Raw genomic sequence first — 17,361 nt, forward strand, 5'->3', positions numbered from 1 at the left:
CAACTATTCTGGAGATCAATGAAAGTGGATGTAGGAGGTTGAAACCAAATATTAATATCATTATTCATGCTGTTGTCCTAGCTGTGAGCGCTACCTCTTCAACGAAACGTCGCTACAACTGTGCTACTTTTCTCGCAACATATTAATAAATAAAGCAGAGGTATTGTTTCCATTACTTTTGAAGTTAACATTTTTTCATGATATTTTTTGTCAATGGATAATGCAAAGACGAAAAACGCAAATTTATTGATAAATAATACTTTATTGTTGCAATAACATAATACAAACGTCTTAGAACAGCCTATCAACATTTGTTACTGATGAGAGAAAACAGCTAACAACCATACAGCCTTCAGTATATTAAATGATACTATTTAAAGAACAAAACATCAAAAATAAATGAATATGATGAAAGAAATAATAATAAATAAGCCAATAAGTCAGCTCCAAGAAAGTATTATTCACCAATAAAGCTCTTTCTGGCTTTAAAATGACTTGAAAGCTGATGACGGGAGCAAGCTTAATTCTATATCTTTTGAAGCAGGCCCGGCATGGCCAGGTGGATTAAGGCGTTCGACTCGTAATCTGTGGGTCGCGGGTTCGAATCCCGCTCGCACCAAACATGCTCGTCCTTTCAGCTGTGGGGACGTTACAATGTTTCGGTCAATCCCACTATTCATTGGTAAAAGAGTAGCCCAAGAGTTGTTGGTGGGTGGTGACGACTAGCTGCCTTCCCTCTACTCTTACACTGCTAAATTAGGGACGGCTAGCGCAGATAGCCCTCGAGTAGCTGTGCGCGAAATTCAAAACAAACAAAAAAACTTTTGAAGCAGGTGGTTCTGCACTCACGAACAATATTATCATTTGAAAACGTTTTAAGCATGAAAAATTTATGCTAAAATTGTCCAGTTCTGTAATTTAATATAACATGCAACTGTGCTTCTAAATTTTGACATAAAGATAATTTGATAAACCTTCTAAATTGATATTAAATATAACAATATTTTAAACAAATACAAAGAATGATTTACATATATTATACAGTACAATATAACCCCGCGGAGAGCCAGCAAAACATATACCCAAACTACATAAGTATACCCAATATAATTATATACGACATACAAATGCTTATAAGTTATACTTTGTATAATCTATCAAGTGGCGCTTTCCCCAGACGAAATGTGGATTTCTTGTTTACACTATTTCCTGATAGATAGCACTATGTTTGCTTACATTTATTCGCAATAACGGTGGTTGCTTTATGAATCATGATTGTTTAATTGACAATACCTCATTATTATTGGCAAATCATATCCCAAAATACGGAATGTGCACCCGTATTATATGGAAAATTTTCGTATTCCAAGATAATTTTGCCCAATAAGAAATTCCTATTGTATATTCCATAAAATATTTTCGATTATGATATTTAAAGCAAAACAAGTTGTTTGCGAAAAGAATTTAAAATTAGAGAAATTATCGATAGTTTTACTTGTTAATTTTGTTTACATCTTATTGCCGAAATAACCTATATTTGAATTACCGTAACTGTTTTAGAGCAGAAGCCTTGGTACATGACTATATGGCATAAGGCATCAGCCTAGATACCTTAATTAAAACAAGTTAAATCATATCCACGTAGTTCAATATTGCATAGACATAGTTTTTAAGTAGTGATTATTAGATTCTATTCCTTTATTCTTCTTATGTATGAATATGGTTTTAGATTTTAGGCATTATCCCTAGTTTATCCTACCCTAATGCGGTTGATTTATCGCTGTTGTACTGTCTGGAGTGACTAGATTATAATCATTATAGGCTTATCGGGTTAGACCCATAAAATATAGAATTACAGTGATTTTAATTTAATTAAGTCTCGATAATCTTGGCCTAACTAGCCATGATTTGCTTAATTTAAATTTAATTTTCTTGATTGAATAATTACATTACTTTACAATCATATACAAGATAGTGAAGTCGTGAGATTTTATTTTAATGATAAAATTAATAGAAATTACTGTTTTGCAAAACTTTTGATTAGTATAGGCTAGTAGACACTAGACTTTAAGCCCTGACATCTAAATTAAAAAACAAACTTCTTTTTGCTTTCATCATAAAATAAGCAAGTTCATTACGAGTTATATTTCAAGGGTTGTTTTTCTGCAAGAAGATATCCAAGCTCGGACCTAGTTAGCCATATTTTCTCAATTTCAATTATAATGGCTGATAGTCATAACAGCAGTGCTGTCTGGAAATTGTTTGAAGAGGAGGGAGGAGATACTTTAAAAGTAAATTGCAAACTAAAATTATCAACAGCTGGTAAAACTTAAAAAGAAAAAAAACATACAAAACAACCCCTTACAGAAATCTCTCTTAAGTGAGCACAAAGCAGACTACAATAATGAGCTAAAACTATGTAAAGAAGAGAAAGATTGAAAAAGAAACGTAAAGTGGATAATCCTCTGGCAAATATTAAATCTTTAACAAGCAAAAGTAATATAACTAAATGGGAGAAACCTGAACACAATAAAACTAGTACCAATACTCAGTACACTATTAACGAAACTATATATCCAAGGCAAAGGAACTACACTATGCCATTGGTGAGCTTATAACTGTAGATTGCCAACCATATTCAATAACGTTAAACCAAACTAGACCAATGACTACATGTGTACTCATGCACTCTATGAACGATTATTTTCCCTGATTATGTTTGCTGCAAAATTGTAATTTTGATGTTCAAAGGTTGTTAAGCTGGAATACGTCAAAAATTTGTGTTATAATATTTTTCAAACCAGTGTTGAAAGTTTTAAATGCTGAGTCACCAAAAATAAAAATCGAAGGCTTCCAATTTTTCTTAAATAGCTAATAGACACGATCTGAGACTTCTTTATCATTTTTATACTCGCGTCAACTGGCATTTATTTTGGAGTCATATTGTATCAAAATATTTAAAGTAGTAATTGTTCAGGCAGTTTTAATGAAGGACCGCATAAGTAGTTATTAGTCAAATAAGGATTGAAATTACTCGCTGGAATGATAATGCAGGTATTACACTATGTAGGAAAGCTGTAAAAGTAGAACCTATTGACTAAATCAAGTGCTGTGTTCAAAGCCATGGTAAAGTACTACAATGCTGAATGAGAGGAGTTGATCTGGTAACTCGCGCCTTATGAGAATTACGGCCTCTGATGATAAATGCTTTAAACATTGGTTTCGTATACTGCTAATTATTATTCCATATTTCAAGTTGCACGCGTTTACTCAGAAGGATTTCCGGAAAACACTTCTTCAAATTATAGTAAAGCAGTCACATTCAAGGTTCTCTACACTCAGTGTATTAAGTGCGAGAAATCTCTTCATAACCACGTGCTTCCAGATTTTTCATGAAAAGTACAGACGCGTATAACCTCATAAAGATAATATCCGTGGATAACGTTGATTAATGGAATACATTATTTTTTATAAGTTTATTACAATATGTAGGAGTTCATTTCAATAGAACATGAGAACTTGTGCATTAAAAGTTTTATTTTTTGTTTATATAAAACTTTCACCAATGACAACATTGTAGTCATTTCTGAAACCCAAAGAAGAACTCCAGCTACGAAAATGAACTTAGCACAGTTAATCATGGCCAAAAAACATGAAAATGGCCTACATTGGAAAGTACTTAGAGAAAATGGTATGGATTTTAATAGGTTAATGAAGAAAGGCCAAGTCATGAAAAGTCAAGTAAATAGTATTTTTCAGAGAGAATAGCTCTGTGCTTAATTAAAAAAAGCAACAATGTTAACTGAAATGATTGAAAAACAAAAAAAGGAAAAAGAAGATTTAGAAAGCCCAACTGATAATCATTCTTTGTCAGATGGTGGAGATAATATTCAAGATGACTTAAGACAGAATCGGCTGATAACTGTAATTCAAGAAGTACCAAAAGATCAAGACTTCTTACAACTGTAAAAATTTGAAGTAGATGAATACACGGCAACAAAAATATCTTACAGAAATAGCAGTTCCTTAGATTTGTGTACTTGCTTAAAAGCATCTTTCTGCCTCTCCATCTTCTATTGAGAGTGAAAGACTTTTCAGCATTGATGGAAATATTTCTCCACCAAAAAGAAACGGTCTCTGTCCGGACACAATATAATTGTATACGGGTCGAAATGATAATTTAAAATGCATCAGTTTTGATTACTAGATAAGTAACTACAGTACAAGACAAAGAACTGTCAGTTTTCAAGTAAAAAAGAAAAATCATCGTCCAATAACCTTTCAAATTTGAATTAAATTTCCTTACTTGGCTGTTAAGCAGTTATAAAGGATAAAAAGTCTAAATATATTTGTTATACAGTTTATAATACTATTTTTAAAATTACTGATAAATAATAACAAAATATATGAAGCTTCACTAAAAGAATTTAGCCAAAAAAATTAATTATATGATGTAATTGATTTCATCGAAGTATCATTAATCATTCATATAAAAAATGATGTTTAAGGCAGATTTTTGAATAACAATTCCATAAGTTTTTGTTGTTTAATTTATTCACATTAAAAAAGTTTTTATGCACAAGTATGATGTAGGTAGTTAGTTATGTTTTTACTAATATATTTGGAGAGATTCATATCAATGAAATTAAACAAATATCCAGTGAGAAGAATATTATGTGAATGAGACTTGATTAACAACAGTTCAGGAGCAAGAAAAAGTTATTGCCAGGTATTGTGGAGTACAAGTTTGAAAATTAACCAGTGCAGAGTGTGAGAGTAACATTATCGTGATTTGTTATACGAGTATTAATAGAGTATGTATGTCATCAACAACAGTGTATCCGAAACAAAAATATCAGGCCAACTACATGTTAATGCGCCTATTAGAGTACGGGATTTTAACTACCCAACAGTTTTACTGAAGCAATGCTGGGATATTTACTGAATGGCTTCATCACTTCAGCAGTGCAGTGGATCATCAAAAGACAGTTAAATGTTGCTGATCCTAGAAAACCACACTGGACAAAATATTTTTTGAAACAGTAGAGATATTCTACAATTAAGAATATGAAAACTCTATAGTTTTTAATACGTCATATGAAAATATGTGAAGTTGCGAGACTGTTCTCAAAACAGCTATGAGCAAGCAACAAACGTTAAGAAAACTGAAGATTTCACACAATTAATATCTATCCACACAATTCCAGTGTCTTCAAAGAAAAATATTTCACTGTAGCCAAGTTCTTCTACCACCATATAATCTGATAAAAAGCAAAAAAAAAAAAAAAAGTATCAACAGAAAGTGAACTTAATCCAAAAGGGTTTTATGTAAACATTAAGCATTCGGAGTAGTTCAACATTTAGTGCCAGACATGACCTAAACTTCTCCAATTCAACAGGCTTGATCAACTTAGGCCACACAGTTTCCAACAACATCTAAGGTACTGAATCAAACATCTATGAACAGAACAGTATCTTTCAGAAAGAAGAGATACTAATAATAATTTCAGACATTTAGAATGTCAATGACAATATGTCAAGTGAACTAGAAAAAGAAGTTACCATTTTTTAGTCATTTCATTTCTAATCTGATAGACATGAAAGTGTTGTCCAGCATCGGGAGTCTACAGGGTGGCCCGTAAGTCCCTACCCATCCATATGTTATTATGCTATATTCAATTACGCATGTATTATAAATTTGTTTCTTTTTTTTCAGAGAAATATGGCCGATGTAAGCCCATTTACACTTGAAGAGCATACAGTGTCAAGTACGTGGGTACATGAGCGTAAGAATACTGGTGACACCACACAGATACACTGGATACATAAGATATATGGATGGGTAGGGACTTACGGGCCACCCTGTATAAAGGTTATTAAAGCTAATGTCAGTACATTTTTGAGAAATTGAAGACATCTTCAAGAAATGACAGTTGCTATGGGACAATTTAATGTCAGTTTTGTTCAAGAGAGGATAGAAATCTGTACTCAAGGCCAGACTACATGAAATGGATCATCTATTGGTCATAGACAGAAGCTCAGATCACCATACGCGTAATACAACAAAGGCTTTTACATAAGTTTCATCCATTTACTGGAGGGACTGCTTAAGAGTATGCACACTGATCGTGAGATATCATCAGATCCGAGGGAAATACTGATTTGCAAAGTACTTATGGTAAAGTATGCCATGCATGAATGATTCATTCCTACATAGATTCGTTTCAACATACAACTTAGCTGTTGACACCAGCAGGTTCATAGATACTGCATTGTTCTACTTCGCTTGCATCAAACACAAAAAGAAAACAGACAGATATGGACATGTATACCTAGAAATCATAAAACAAAAAGGCATCAATGAAAGGCCAGTAAAAGCTCCAAACCTTGAAAACAAGAGTTTTAGGTAAAACATCTTACAAAAGAAAGCAATAAACAAAGAAACACAAGTTTTTCTATGAACAAAAAGTTTCCGAGTGTGTACACCTTAGTTTTACAAAACATTAATCTTTAAACAGCGTGAATATTATAGGTAGCAGCATCAACTTGGGATAACTGCCGTTTAAGGGTAAAGGAGAATATTGTCCTGTTTCTTGACTGTTTTGTGAATATAAAAGCTCCCAAAAGCAACAGTTAAATTGGTTAAGCTAACCCTGGATGATGATCAGTGGAGGATTTAGGGGTGAGTTTGGGTTTCGATACTCCCCTCTTTTATGAAAACGTTATGTGAAGAGAAAATAACATAACACTGAAATAATCTTCCATCACAATATATACATTTAGGTAGTTGTGGCTGTAAAAAATACTTGACACCTGAGAACACACAGTTTGGCTTCATTTTCTGATAAAGAGTTACATACTTTTAAGTTCAATGCAACCCTCAAATGCATGCACACCATAAGGCCCATGAGTTTGTACGTATCTAACACTGGAGTAACATCAAGAGCTCATGAACAGCATGGATATTGTAATGGAAAAGAAAGAATGGTGGAAAGATAAATGGCTGAATGTAAAAAAGAAGACAAGCAACCACAGCAGTTGGTTCACTGCAGTAATATGATAATGACATTTTCCTGAATGTTAACGTAACGTTCTCTTGATACCTATCTGTAGAATGCGTTTTTTTTTTTTTTTTGTGTTTACTGGCACAAAGCAACTATGCTATGTGCCAAACAACCTGTAAAACATGTGAAATTATTATAAGATGGAAAAATAAATCAAGTTAAAGCAAACACTTCAAATAGAATTAGAAAGGCCAATAGCTCGTAAAAAGCACAAACAAGCTAAAATCATGTTGCCACTCATGGTTATAACGAAAACACGACAGTAAACTGTTAGCTATTGTGGCTTCAGTGTCACAAAAGACACACATTAGTGAGTCAGTCTGAGATAAAAGAAAATGAGTTCAAAAACAGTGACCAATGTGTAGCCTAATCAGAATAACTTCCTCTTTCCAAAACTTACGTAAACTAGACTGCCAAAGAACAATGGAAGGTCGACATGGAAATGCTTGTTACAATGTTGCTTACTTCAAGTTGGCTGTCAACTGGCACGAAGCCAAACCTTCAATACGTGACCATCATCCATTTACAGGATAGGCACAGCTTGACAGCACCAAAGCAGACAGACTTAGCTACTGTCTCAGTGAGCTCCTTCCCATGAATATTCATGTGGTCATGTATCCAAAAAAACAAAAACTGGATAGAAACAGATAAAGAAAAATGGGTAAGTCACTGCTGAATATAGACGAAAACAAGGTGAGAACTAACGCTAAGCGAGTCCACGTCCGCTAAAAAGCTAATAGAGTTGGATGTAATACAATACGTGTACCACAAAGCTTCTGCATAACCTGGGGCAAGAGAAATAGCATACAACTCAGCAATGACCACTGTAGCTGTAGAGAGGATCCTATGAGTAGCCACCAAGTCACAATAAACCATGACAGATCCCACAGTCACTAGATTTCAAACCAGCTGAAAAATGGGAATGGAAGAATGGTTCAAAAGATGTTTGTCAAAGAAAAGACAGTACTTGTAATTGGGAGTATCTGCCTTTCTCAGATGTCTCAAAGGTCACAGATGGGTGATAGTAATAAGTCATGGGCAGATGGACTGATCAGTGGAGGCAGCAACGCCATCCAATAACACACCTAACTCAGCCAGCAGCACCTATATATAAAGGCCAAAAGGAAGAACGGCAGACCATCTATTCAAAAAGAGCATAGCTCACTAAGGAAGGAAGACAACCCCAGACATGACACCATGGTAAGGATCAAAGTTTAATGGTATACTGCAAAGAAAGTTGGAAATGGTATAGGTGAAGAAGAATTTCATGGAACTCAGTGTACAAACTGAAATGGAGAAGTGCAGAAAGCCTTAAATGGAGAATAGGGTTAAGGACCTCCAAGGCTGGGGTCGTTGCAAAACCATAGACCAGAAACCTACAGTCCAGTTTGAAGCAAATCAGGGCATGATAGATCCTGAGCTAAGAACATTGATCCACTCCCTAAGAGTTGGAAGAGAGAACAAAGAGGATGTTTAGTGCCCTCGTATACTTAATACATAGCTGCTTTATGAGTGGAATGAAATTTTGCCTCAAAAAATCACAGGAAGAACACCAGCACTGAGATGAATATCAGGATCAAGGTGTATACTTCATCTCCAGCAAAAGTGCATGCAAAGGGTTTAGAATTAAAAAGTAAAACCACTTGTTCTAGTCTATTTCCACAAGCGACTGAGGGCAGACTAAAACTGCTGCTCAATAAACCTCATATTTAATGACTGGCACGAGATGTGCAACAGTAGGTGGTCCACTTTTGATGGAACTCAACCCACACTAGGTGGAGTTGTTCCAATGAGTTTCACTTCACAGTGCATTCTGCTTACCACTTCCTCTATGGTTAGAGGTCCTTTGCACTGTAGGGTGTGTTTATTGCTATCGGTAGATAGCAGAACTGATTTGATTGGTTGGTTGATCTAGCGTTTTATGGCACAAAGCAGCTGAGCTATCCGCGCCAAACATCCAATAAAAAAGTAAAAGTAAAGTAAATGTAGTAAAATTCATAACAGAAAATGATGGTAAAACAAAACAGTTAAAAATAAATAAATAGCATAAAACTAATGTTTACATCTATTCTACAATGTTAAGAGAGAAACTACAGTAACAGAAGTTGTAAAGGACTTTGTGTAGCATAATGGTAATTATCATAACCCACCGAGAAGACTAACAGGTAAGAACAAGAACCACCGTCAGTCACATGAAGTCAGCCTTTCTAGTCCTGGTTCCAAGTTATGTGACATTATGGCCATTTTCAAATAGAAAAGTAATAAAAGTTTTAAAAGACGTTTAGCAAAACTTTAATAATAATTCACAAGGATGACTAACAAATAGTTCAAACAGCAGCGTTAGTCACCTGAAGGTGGCCTTTCCAGTCCTGTTGTTGAGTTATTTAATGTTACGGCCATTTTCTGATTTGAAATAAAACTAGAGAGATTGATTCTTAAACTTTGGAGAGCCAGCAAGTCCCTCCAGTCCATTCTGAATAAAAAATGAGGACATTTGCCCTAAAGGTTTGTCTGAAAGTGAATATAAGAAAATGAGGCACAACAGGTGGTGTAAAATCTTCAAGATGTGGTCGTTTACTTATAGACTGTTTTTTCACTATTTTATTAAGATTTTTAATTGTAGTATCGATAATAAAGAAAGGGAAATTTCAGTGCCCACTGGCCCCATCCACCACGAGGCCCTACGAGGGTATGCACTATAATGTCAAACAAGGACACTGCAGCAATGCCAGGATTTTCGCGAGCACCAGCATCAGACACAATGTCCAAAACACCTGTTGAGAACTTCCAACACTGGTACTTGGTTGACCCTAGCCCAAGTGGACCAGCTGACTGACCCAAGAATTTAAGGCCAAAGTGGTGTTAAGGTTGGACCCCTCAATCACCAAGATCCTCTACTCCCTTTCACAGGTCACTACACACGGCAAACACATGGGTGGATGTTTAGATCCCAGAGGAGGAAGAACAGAATCTTCCCTGGGAGGTCCCTTCATCACATACAGGAATTCACACTGAGGAGAGCAGAACTGAAATCTACTGTCCAATCTTGAAATGTTGACCCTTGACTTGGTCTTCTTGTTATAGAAGCATTTTTGACTGTCTTTGGCTTTCCTAGTAAAAATATTTTGATAGATCTGTTCAATACTCGTTTCAGTTTTTTAAAGTCTCTCTCCCCTTTGCCTTGCTTTCAACTTCCTCTCAGACACTATTCCAAAGTTTCCATGATGAAGGATCTTCCTACTGTACCTCCTTCAAATTTTTAAATACCTATAATGTTTCCTATCACCAAGTTATATATTGGTTCTCTGATAAACATGACCTAAAGATCTCTTACATAATATGGAGTATCCACATTTATTTTTGCTTTGGGAAATTTTCTCTTTGTCTCATCAATTTAGCAAACACAGGAACATACCTTTGCCTATCATCTGATCATAAGATACTAGATTAGTTCTTACTGCTGCACTATTGCACCAAATGTCTCACAGGACCTTTACTTTCTTCATGTTGATATAACCTCCACATATTGATATATCTTGGGAACTCTTTATATTTGTAACTGCTTTGGTCGCTACAGGAAATTGTGGTTCATTTGATAACTTGAGCTAACCATTAGTCATGCACTGATCAATCATGGTAACAGCATTTCCTACTTGAAGTGAATCTGGTTAATTGTCTTGATTCTGTTTCTTCTAGCAGCACCATCCATGGTTATAGTCACTCTTGCCTTATTTCTTACCAACACTATCTATGTGAATAGCTCCAGCTGCTTTATGTTAAGATTTCTGCTGTTGTTTACTGGTAATTGATTTATAGTCATTTGCAATGTGTTCCATTTTCTAAAAACATAGCATCACTTCATACTTCCATCTATTAAACTGCTGTCAGCTTTGGTTGGTTGGTTGGTTGGTTTGGCATTTTATGACACAAAGCAACTAGGCCAACACTAATTTCAAATTTGTCCGATTATATCCGGACTTGCCAGTTATACTATCTCCATGGGATTCCATATACTAATCTGCCAGCTTAACCATCTCCACTACCTCTTTTGGTAATCTCTTGTTTAGAACATGTAATCACAAACTGTTCTCATACTAATAAATCTGGCAGTTCCTAAAACCTATGTTCACACTTGGCCATGTCAATCCATCTTATGAAGTAGTACTGTAGATATGCCACAGATTGAAATGATTTTTCCAATTTCAGATCTGACATCTCCAAAATTCCAAATAAGATCTTCTTAAATTCATATAATTTCAGTAAAGTCACTTTTAATTTGCAATAGCCCATGGCTTCTTCCGATGCCATCCATGCATATTATTTTTAGGTCTTTTCTTGCGAGAAGTAGACTGAGACAGACTGCCCACTTGTCTTTGTCCCAGTTCTGACTTTGGGCAATTTATTCATATCTCTTCAGGAAAACACCCGTCATCTCTCTCTGTTCATCAGATTTGAGCAGCTTGGGTCAGCCTGCTGAGACTCCATTGTCATTCTTGTAATGGAATGCTGTGTAGGCTAGTCATCTGAAATTGCAAACAAGTTTATTTTAAATCCATGTATGCAGTCTTCAGTGGAGTACATAAGTAACTAACACAAGGAGAGTTACAGTTAGAATAAAGAATTGATTTATGCATCAATAGAATCATTTCTTTCTTGATCACAAATCAATTATTTTACAAGAATTTAAAAGAACTTTTATAGAATTTATATTGAAAAGACAAACAAACCACTGGTTTACATTGCAGTAGATACATTTTCTTTCTTAGTCAATTATCATTGCAAGACTTTGTTTATGCATTCAATGTGACAATGACATGTATGTCACATATGGAACAGTATAAAATTATTTTTCTCCCCACTTGAAACATCTGAAAGTCTTGTAAGATGTCCCAAATGCTTCAATAGTCAAAGGAGAATACAAATATTAACAAACACTGCAGTTGAGAAGAGCACAAATTTTCCAGAATTCTGTGATCCCTTCCTCAGAATTAAATACCAATCATGTTTGAAATCAAATCACACTATTCCATCACATTAAACAATGGTAAGACTAAAATCTAACTTGCTTCTCATTTAGCAAACTTGACACAAATTAAAAGTTTTTATGAACTAGATATGACAGAAATAACTCACATGGAGAACATCATTATAACCATTTCTTTTGTCCAAGTTTTATACAACAGAAATTACAGTGCAAATATAAAACTTTTTTTTCAGTTTACCACAAACCATGCAAGTACAAAAGGTGATGATTTGGTCTACAACTCTGACAACTATATATTTTGAAGAAAGCACACACCTCAAATTTGTTGACCCTTCAGGTGAGATCTACCATTAAAATAAAAAACAAGATATAATTTGAAGTGTATTTTTCAATACATGATGTAAAATAAAAGTGCAAAGACAGTCAAAACAGTGTGTTCTTGTATAATCAAATCTCTTACAACATTCTCATCACAGCCTTCACTTTAATTTTTATCAATTTATTAACTTCCAAGGAAATATTTTTCTGCCTAAATTGCATCAAATATGCACAAACAAACATTCTTTATTTATAGGATAGTGAATCAGAAAAATAAACAAACTCAAAGGTGCAGTTGTCAAAAAGTTATATAGAAATGTCCAACCATTAATTCAAAAAACAGCAAAAATGGAATAGAAATGAATCATTTACAACATAATATTTCACTACTGCTTACACGGCATCATCAGTTATTCAGCACAACTGTACACAACACTTAAGTACACACAACTCATAACGTCAACCATGTAATCTTGAGTTAGCAGATGTATAAAAACCCAATCTTTTTGTTTCAATTATTAAATAACTGCATTCTTTTACTAAAATGGCTACTTTTTATGTTTATTAAAAATTAAGTTCTTGACAAATAATTTTAACAATTTTAATTTTATGATAACATTTGTATTTTTAAAATGTTGGAATATCTGGTGGAGTATATCCATTTTCTGCTGTTCCAATACTAAATTTCTACCAGTTTCTTCTAAAACAGATTATCACAGTATGTACACTATAACTTTAAACTACAACTTTCTCAACAGTAGTCATTTTAATTCTATTTTTAAAAATTAATCTTTCTTCCTGGTAAGAATACAAATTTTCCTAAAACTGCAAACTTATACATTCTTTATATTTCATTCTAATGATTTCATCGTACTTGATAGACCAGGTATGTAAATATCTACACGATAAACCAAATTATCTGAATGGTTTTTATGTTAACTTATCAGTTCCTAAGTTCTTTTAGCCTTACTAATGCACATGGTTTCACATTCAGAAATAATTTTATAAATACCCGTTTTATTACATTATATTCAATTTTTCCTTAGTTTCACTTAATAACTGATTAATATTATGTAGGGGTTATATACATGTATATGATAGTGTTTTTTGTTTTTTTTTAGAGTATTAAAAACTTTAGAAGATAAACTAGTATGTAGGTTAAAATTAAAATGTCTCTCTAGTATTTAGATACATTTACCAATTATTATCAAAAGTTTGTTCCATATGCTTGTTGATTACTATCTTAATGATGTCTGGGAAAAACCTCTACCAACTGAAACACATTTCAACAACAACAACACAATTTTTGTATATATTTAGTCATACATAAAAACAAAGCTGATATATTTTTAGTTTCTTTTTCTCTTGTGACATGATCACAGGAAATGGTTTACAATATAAGAGTCTATTTTTCCAATTTTTATGTGCTTAAAAAGTATAATTTTATATTTTATCTAATAAGTGAATTTAATTACAAGCTCTAAATTCTTTGAATAATTAACAATCTTTAACTTTGTAGAGGGGTGAAAAACATGAGGCTTGGTTCTAGAGTCAACAAATGTAGAAACACTGTCAAAGTATTGGGATAAGCCAATATTACATTCTCTATAATACACTACATACACATACTGATCACAAAAGTACAAACCTCTCTTCATATCATGTAAAAACCATGTGCTCTAATGACTGCTAGAATATGGAATAGCACAGATTCTTATGATGTTGTACGGCAGACTACATCCCTCCACCCTCTAAACTCCTTGAAATTTAATGACAGTGAATACACTTTCAAAGCCCACACTTTAGCATATCTCACAGATAATGTTATTGACATCTGGTGATTGTCGTGTCAGGGTGGATGCCGAAATTGTGTCATGTTTTCAAACCATGACAGATAGTTATCTTGGAGATACTTCACAACTGCTGTAGTAATGAAGCACTGTCAAGTGCATTTGAACCAATATAATACTCATGGAAGTTACTTGTCCCTCCAGCAGTAGACGGCTCAGACCATGAAAGTTAAGCATTCGTAACAAGTACTTCACTACTAGAAGTCTCAACTCAAATTCTTATGAAAAATTCAAGTAAAAAAAATCAGTTTGTCTCAAAATGATTTGGGAGTCCAAAAGACAGCCAAGAGTGATCAGAAAATTTGCTTTTCTTAACCCCATGCAGTGAAGAGGTTAATGCCAGATGAATTTTGACAAGCATCACTGGACTTAGTTTAATTTCAACACACAAGAGTGGATTGTTAAAAAAACACATGAAGACAAAAAAATGTCAGCTCAAGTGCACCAGGAGAACTGAAAAGAGACCACTGTTTGAAGACTTACCAGTAGACATGACAAAGAATTCTTGCATTCACGTAACCAATGTCACCATTTCACCTTTGTATCAACAGCAGTAGAACCAACTACAATTTCTCAAACTAAATAACTTTTCTGCTGGTCCATCATTCAATACTGAGTGTGCAGGCACCATTCAATACAAGGAGGATCCGTTATTCGGTACAGCCAGATGGTTTCCAGAGTGGCCCAACTATAGGTTCTGCAGCTTCCTGCTCATGTTTGGATAGTAATGCCATTCTCCTTTCCCTGACTGAATGCACTGATAAATTACTGCACCTCTTTTTACATACATATGCAATACAAAAATGCCTGAAACTATTTGAAGAATATTTCTGACTAAAAGAAAGTATGGGAAACATATTTACCTGTGAATAACAATTCTGTTATTTAGAAGATCATAGTTAACAATGAGTGCCACCAGTTACACATCTGTTCCTTGAGGCTACATATCTTTTATCAACACTTGGCTGAATCAAAGAAAGACAAAATTAAACATAGATACTAGTTTACCAGATACACGTTGTATTAAATATATTTAGGAAAATAATCCAAAGTAATGTAAATTTAGGAAAATATTCCTTTTAATTACAAAGTAAAGATTTTATAACGGTGTTTTTGTTTCCCAGTGGTATGTCTGCAGACTTACAATACCAAAAACTAGGTTTTCATACCTACAGTTATCAGAGCTTAAGTAAAACCAAACAAATGTTCTCTTAACACTACTTAAACTAATTTTAATGGTTTTCAATACTTTAATAAAAATTTATTAAATCATTTTTAAAACATAAGTATAATATTAAAACTCAAGAATAGCTTTTATAATTTAAAAAAACAAAATAAACAGAACAAGAAATCACCCAAGACATACTTATATATAAATTAATTTGAAACATTTCAAAAAATATAATGTAACTGAACATCAAGATATTCTGAAGAGTTGAAATATAAGTTTTCTTAATAAATTGTAAACTGAAAGCAACAATGTTACATGAGCAGTGACATCTTAATACTTAAGAACCATGAATATGTGAGCCAATCTCATTTGGTGAAACTTGTTAGGAATTTTGATTTCAAATAACAATGAATTAGGCATCTTAACATGTTACTTATTTATTCCAACACCAATTAAAAATGTGAATATAAGTAACCAAATGCCTGAACATCTTCTAGGGAAGTGAAGCTCTTGTGTTTTTCAAAAGTGGTTCTTTTACAAATCTGTAAAAAATTACACACACTAAGAAAAAGTATCCAGACAGTTATTGGTAATTTTAAATGAGATTCAATTTTCATTCAACATGCTATTCAATAGTGAGAGACAAAAGTGTCATTTTAACTGTTGAAAAAAATCAACTTAAAATATGGCTAAAAATATACATGGCTCAGAATAGCGTATAAATTAGTAACCATAGGTTATATATCTTTCACTATTTTCTCCTCACTGCCATGTATTTCTTTTAAAAGATTCTGTCATAAAAGGTAGATCCAACTCACCATTTTCCAGAACAAAACTCTTGTACAGCAACTATCTTTCTGTGGCATGTCACCATGCTTTGACGATACTGGAAAATTGACTTCTCTCTTAACCAGTCCACCTACAATGTCCATTAAACAATGCAGTTACATCACTCATTCAATAATGATTACTCAAGTGGGTACAAAAAAGGTCTTAAGGAATCTCAACTTTGAAATTCAATCTTATAAAATTATCATTTTATACAATTCTACACCAATGTGAAGAAATAGAATAAACAAGTATTTAAAAACTTAATGTGTAACTTCAATTTATTATAAAATATCACAAAAATGACTAACACTGAACTTCCAATACAATTTCATTAACAATACAAACTTTTAAACTGCTAATAAAAAGTGACATTTTTTCACAAAGCATTTCTTCTCTAATTTATTTAACACCCCTCTAGCAAGGACAAAATTTATTGTAAATTAATCATTATCAGATCATCACCACTCAGAAAAAACAATTTTTATAACTTTTAATCTTGTTTGGTTACAGAGCCAAACAGAAAATCATACCCTTCTTGTCACACCTACCTGTCATATCCTCTCTTTCAGGATTTGTTGATAGTTCTTCTCATGTTTAATTATACATTACTTGTCACCAACACAAAGTCAAGGTTTTCATCTATCAAATGGCATATTGTACTATGCTGTTTTCTAAAAAGATATTGACTAATACAAATGAATTTGTAATTACACTTGTCGTGTAGCTAGAAAGCCAGAAAAATTATGATTGTTACGGGACATTGTCTGCTTTTTGTTCTATGTCCTTTGATGCATTATTTATTCACATAAAAAGTATTTAGTGCACTACTACCATTAACACAAAAAAGTACGGTTAAGTATCATCAACAATTAACAGCAAAATAAGTCAAACAGACACCTATAATATGATAAAATTCATAAGTCATGCATATGAGCAACTTGGAGTAATGTAAATCAATACTGTTAAATTTAGCCCCACAACGTACAATGATGCAAACAATAGTCAGAGACTATTCAAAGAGCAATAAAACAATAAATAGTCATATACTCTCATGAGTTTAAAGTGGCTTACGATAAACAAAAGGTAGTTTCATGCCATTTTAGAAAGATGGCAGGGGTAATTTTGGTTTTCTTTGGTGGTTAC

At 33.4% G+C, this 17,361-nt stretch overlaps 1 protein-coding gene and 1 non-coding gene across 9 annotated transcripts in view; both read right to left on the reverse strand.

The window, feature by feature from the left end:
* Nucleotides 1-242: 242 nt before the first annotated feature.
* The window catches only part of LOC143225724 (zinc finger MYM-type protein 1-like), a 40,702-nt gene continuing 23,583 nt past the window's right edge, over nucleotides 243-17,361 (reverse strand). For all 8 annotated transcript variants that reach the window (XR_013014007.1, XR_013014009.1, XR_013014006.1 and 5 more), the window contains 4 exons: nucleotides 16,767-16,889; nucleotides 16,206-16,306; nucleotides 15,080-15,181; nucleotides 243-11,587 (listed from right to left, as the gene is read on the reverse strand). The gene's annotated coding sequence lies outside the window, so the exon portion shown is untranslated. The remainder of the gene's footprint in view (nucleotides 11,588-15,079; nucleotides 15,182-16,205; nucleotides 16,307-16,766; nucleotides 16,890-17,361) is intronic.
* On the reverse strand, nucleotides 16,087-16,158 carry LOC143227589 (small nucleolar RNA U54). Its single transcript, XR_013015019.1, has one exon. It is a non-coding gene; the product is annotated as a small nucleolar RNA U54 (small nucleolar RNA).

The sequence above is a fragment of the Tachypleus tridentatus genome, chromosome 9, assembly GCF_004210375.1.
Source record: "Tachypleus tridentatus isolate NWPU-2018 chromosome 9, ASM421037v1, whole genome shotgun sequence".
Classification (NCBI taxonomy): domain Eukaryota; kingdom Metazoa; phylum Arthropoda; class Merostomata; order Xiphosura; family Limulidae; genus Tachypleus; species Tachypleus tridentatus.